Here is a 5,925-nt window from a genome sequence, read left to right as displayed (position 1 = left end):
GAGGTCCTTGACCTTCCCCATTCAATTTGGGGGATTAGAATGCCCTTCCTTCTACTCATAGCTGTTGAATTCCTTCATATCCCTTAGGGCCCAATTCAAAGGCCACTTCCTCCAGAAAGGCTTCTGTGATATGGGTCAGCAATGAACTTTTCTTCCTTGAGCTTCCCATCACACTTATTTGGACCTCTGTTTTGCACTTATTAGTTTGTATTTAATTGTGGAGGGGAGGAGAAAAAGAGGGGGTAAGGGAGGGAAAGCAAGGGAGAGAGGGGAGAAAAAAAAGAGGGGGGAAAGGGAGAGAGGGAGGAGAGGAAGGGCAAGGGAGAGAGGGAGAAAGAGAAAGAGAGGGGGGAGGAATGGAGAGAGAGGAAGAGGTGGGGAGGGAGAGGAAGAGAGAGACAGAGACAGAGAGGGAGAGGGAGGGCAAGGGAGAAAGGGAGAGAGGATGTAGCAACAATGTTACTTGCAACTGCTGCAGCTGTGTAAGACCAATAACACCAGCACACAGGAGGGCTGCTAGCACAGGTTCTTTGATTTGCTTTTCGAAAAGGAAAGCAACTTAAAAGGGGTTAACAATCTTACTTAAATCAAACATAAAAATATATATGTGTATATATATATTATATATATATATATGTGTCATTCACTTAGTTTGGGGGGAAAAGTCAACACCCTGAACTTCGGAGATGATACAAACAGAAATTACAAGCAGAAATTACATAAACAGAGCAAATACAAACAGCAAAGATCAATAGACAGAGCTTGCAACTGTCTGACCAAAAGCAATGCATACATAGTTACCAGAGAAAGAAGCACCAACATCTGGGTTTTCAGAGCTGAGGGGGCTATCCAGAGTCTTGTTTGGCTACATCACATGAACACTCTTCCCATGAGTGAGCCCCAAAGCAAAATGCTAACCTCAGAGTATATATACCCTTCTTCAGGGCCAGAGGGCATCAGAACCCTTGTGACCCAGGCTCATGTGACTTAGGCTTCCATGTGACTTAAGCATGGGTGACAAGATCTTCAAATTAAGTAAAAATACATTAACAATACAGAGAAAGAGAGAGACCGAGACAGAAACAGATACCTCTGTAATAAACTATATGATCCATGAAGACTAGACCGTTGTTTTGTTTAACTCACAGTCCTTAACTAAAGCTCTGGGTCTTCATACAGTAGGGTAGATCTTGGGGTGTTTCTCAAAAAAATTTCTCTCTGGTTCAAGTAATCTCTCAGAGTTTCTCACAGGAAAATCATTTGGACTTGTGCCTAGGTCTGTCTGGAAAAGGTAAAGAGCCCGGGGTTACCAAGTAAGCAGACCCGAATTCAAATTCAGCCCCCGACATATACTGGCTACGAGGAGCTAAGCAAATCACTTAAATCTTTCAGTGCCCAGAGTAACCCAGGTCTTTCTGGTTTCAAGTCATTTTTCTCCCTACTACACCACTTTAAAAAACGTCAACACCACTATGTAAACAAGGCTCCCAATCTCATACACGATCTTTTTTGTTGTTATTGCTCTTTGTATATTGAAATGCTTGCGTTGGCTGGTAATCGCTAAGTTCATAATAAAATTAAATTTTAAAGAAGCTTATTAGGGTGATGTTTGCTACTGTGTCATAATTCTGCGTACAGAGGCAAAGTGACAAGAAGAATTGAGACACTTACCTAGATAGTTTATGCTAATAAGAACAAGATGATTAGGAGAAATAATTAAGTATGAATATTTGCAGTTTTTATGATCATGAGTCATAGTTGACTACAGCATGAACAAATGCAGAAGATTTAATTTTGAAAAAATCAAAAATTGCAATAAAAATGCAATGGATTCAGAGCCAAGACCACAAGCAGTCAAGACCTTTTCTTCCTTCTTGAATGTTTTCTACCTTCCCCATAGACCTAGGCAGTCATAAAAGACTTAAGCGTACCACTCTGTGTGGGTCCTGCTGCTAGGGGATGGTAGAGTGAGCCCCACCTCCCTCAACAAATTACACAGCCCTCCAGATTAAAAATATTACCCTATATGCACCTCCACCCACCTTGGAGAAAATACTCAGAATTTTTATAGAGTCGAGCTAGTCACTCTAGTGAGCTTGGTGTCCTCTAGCAAACAATACAGTCCTTCTTAATTAAAGAACTACCCTGGGATTGAGTTCCCCTACAAAGTGAAAGTAATTGGGGTTGTTTGAGGTTCCCTTTCTTCTCTCTGGCCCTGCACAATCCACATAACTCATAGTACTAATAAAGGACAAAGTCTCAGCTGGTTCTTCCATATCATGACTCTCTCCTTTGTAGCTTTTTCAGTTCTACTTCTCACTCGGTCCAAGATCTACCGTACTCTTCTACATCAGGGAACCCAACGTCTGCTACCATCTCTGGGGCCATATAACTTCTTGATGCCTGATTCCCTCAAAGGACCACAAGCCCACGAGGTTATACAGACTTTCTCCAGGGAACCAATATTCCCGCTTTTACTTGTCCATCTCAGCTGACTCTCTTATGGTCTCTGTCACCATTGTAATCATCTCTGCCTTGCAGTTCCCATTCTTTTTGTCCGTCTCTAGGGTCACCTGGTTTCCTGGGGGGCCTTGCAGACAGGCAGGGTTCCCTTCAGGGGAGTCAAGTCAGAGTCTTTGTGTATATCTTCTTCTATATTTCATTCTCTCTCTGTCTCTGTCCTTCTCTGTGTGTCTGTCTCTGTCTGCCTCCCCTCCCTGTCTCCCTCCCTGTTCCCCTCCCCTCCCCTCCCCTCCCCGTTCTCCTCCCCTCCCCTCCCCTCCCCTTCCCTTCTCTGTCTCTGTCTCTCTCTCATCTTTGCTTAGCCTTTTCAAGGCTAAGACCAGGGGTATAGCCCAGATGCACAGTGAACCAATCATTCAATCAGCAAGCATTTATTAAGCACTCACTACTACCTGTCAAGAACTGTGCCAGACCAAGTATACCAAGACAAAAGTGGAACAGTACCTGCCCTCAAGGAGTTTGCATTCTAGCAGGAATCACTGTTAGAGTGTTTCAGGAGCAAGGAGTACATAACTAGGTACAAATTCATTCAGGAGTTCGTAACTTATACATTTTTGTCTAATTGAAATGACCCTCCTTATCTCTGACATTGCTCTACATCAGACTGGCCCATCTTCTGCAGTTTCCCTGTACCCAATATCCATGCCCTTCCACTGAAATATTTGCTTATACTAAATGCTAAGTGTAGTGAGAGGGTGACCTCATGGTTCCTACATTCTTCACAACCAACTATAAGCTCATGCATTGTCTGCTTTCAAATGCCACTCAGTTTTCTGGTCTCTAAAGTGGTGACAATGGTACTACTTACCTCCCCAAGAGGTTAACACTTTGTAAACCTAAAAGTCCTATGTAAATGTTAACTGTTAATTGTTTTCAGCTCCTGGCTCCTCATTGTGGAAAGTTTTCTTAGCTGTACCTACCTCAAAGAGCCCCAGGTTCCTCAGGACAAAGAATGATCTCACTGAGAAGAAATGCACTACAATCTCCTCTTTTTAGATTTTAATGGACTGCTACACATGAAGTCAGATGAATCATATGGACTAGGTCATTATTCTTACACCAAAGACATAATGCCCTTGGGGTAACAAGAAGCAATTTCACATGGAGTAAACAAACGGCAAATGATATTTTCTAGCTTGGAGCATCCTTGGTCTAAAAAATATTCACTCTCCCTTTCCCAGAAAATAAAGTTGAGAAAGCTCTAATCATTGTGCTAAATGGAGCACTTTCTTTTTTTTCCTTCAAAACACCACAAAGCTTTTCATTTACAACAAGATCGTAGGAGATAAAAAGCAATTACAAAGGGCTGTTGAGGCAAGTATCTGTGAGCAGTCATGCTATTGGGAATTTCCAGCTTGCGTCCTATAGAGAGAAAGACGAATTTTTTTCTTTACATGTAATAAATAAATTAGGAATGAATTAAGTGACTATTTTAAATTTTCTTCTAAAGAAAAGAGGCACCAGAAATTTTGCATAAATGCAGAGTAGGGAGAACTTTGAGATGCCAAATAGAGACGGCTAGAGGGTGTAATGGAGAGAGACTGGGTGGTGCAATGAATACAGCACTAGGCCTTGAGTCAGGAAGACCAGAGTTCAAATCAGACCTCAGACACTTAACTAGCTGTGTGACCCTGGACAAGTCACTTAACCCTGTTTGTGTCAGTTTCCTCATCTGTAAATTGAGGATAATAGCACCTTAACTCCCAGAGTTTTTGTGAGGATCAAATGACATAATTATAAAGGGCTTGGCACATAGTAAGCACTATAACAATGTTAGCTATTATTAAATATGCTTTGGTATTTTAATGGGGAGGAAAATTCCATTACAAGGGTATATACATAGACCAGAGATGGCTCTTGTTATAACTGACCTTGCTGGTCTTACTATTATCTCTTCTTTCCTTTTCTGTCTTCTGTATCCCCTGCTGAAGTAAGTAAGTATAACTCTTGCATCAGAAACTCTCAGGACGCAAAAAGTACCTTTATGCTTTGGCATTTTTTTTCTGCACTCCTTTTGGCTGGTAACCTCCACTCAGGAGACTTGGGAAATTTTTTTATGGTATAGTCCTGTATACTAATGTAAAGGGTTTGCCCTAAACATGGTCTGATCATCTGACAGCTGCATTTTCCTACCCAAAGGGTGGGAGTAGCCTATATTAATTGGCTGCATATCCCAAACAGGCTCTATCTTTAAAATTGGCCAGACTGAGAGTCTTATCTTCTTCCTGGGCACACATTCTCTCTTGCTGCATCGGGTGGGGGGGGGTGATGTTTGCAATTCACCCACAGCATGGGCACCATTAACCAGACAAGGAGGATACCTCCCTCTTCTCCCCTTTTGCTCCACTCTGAGAAATGAGTCTGAGTCTCCATTCTGTTTCATCCCTCTTAGTTTCAGGTACTGGTGGTCTCCACCAGACCCAGGAGTTCAAGCCAACAATGTTGCTAGCAGCTGTTGTGGAGGTATAAGACCAATAACATCAGCATACAGGAGGGCTGCTAGCACAGGTTCTTTGATCTACTTTTCTAAGGAAAGCAACTTTAAGGGCTTTACAATCTCACTTTAATTAAACACACACACATATATGTATATGTGTGTGTATATATATATATATATATATATATATACACACACATATACATATATATCATTCACTTAGTTCAGAAGGAAAAGTCGGCACCCTGAACTTCAGAGAGAATATAAACAGAAATTACAAGCATACATTATATAAACAAAGCAAATAAACACAAACCAGCAGACAGGCGTCTAACTGTCTGCCCAAGTAATACATAGACAGTTACCAGAGAGAGAAGCAACAACATCTGGGTTTTTCAAAGCTGAGGCTCCATGCCAGCTACCCAGAGTCTTGTCTGGTCAAATCACACGACGCTCTTCCAGTGAGTGAGAGCCCCAAAACAAAACCCCAACCTCACATTTTATAAACCCTTTTCAGGGTCAGAGGGCATCACAACGATGGACTCAAACCCATGTGAACTAGGCTTTCTTGTTTCTTAAGCAGGTCATCAAAGACTCTTGATTCAATCAAAGAAACAAAGGCAAGACTCATCAAAGGCACTTGATTACCTCAGTGCTGAGAAGCACTCAAACAAAAACCAGCAAAAAGTCCACTTTGCTTGCCATTACATTTGAAAAGCAAGACTCATCAAAGGTACTTGATTACCTCAGCATTCCAAATGAGAAAACAGTAAAAAAAAAAAAAAGTCCCACCCTTCTTACTATTACAAAAAGTTAAGTGATTTGCCCAGGGTCACATACCTGGTAAGTGTCTGAGGTCACATTTGAACTCAGGTCTTCCTGACTAGAAGATCCTCATTTTAATAAATATTTCTTCTATTAAATTTCATTTTGTGCGCTTCAATTCAGTTGTCAAATTTGTAAGT

The sequence above is a fragment of the Trichosurus vulpecula genome, chromosome 5 (genome assembly GCF_011100635.1).
Source record: "Trichosurus vulpecula isolate mTriVul1 chromosome 5, mTriVul1.pri, whole genome shotgun sequence".
NCBI lineage: Eukaryota > Metazoa > Chordata > Mammalia > Diprotodontia > Phalangeridae > Trichosurus > Trichosurus vulpecula.
The sequence above is the reverse complement of the archived record's forward strand: the minus strand, read 5'-3'. Positions refer to the sequence as shown.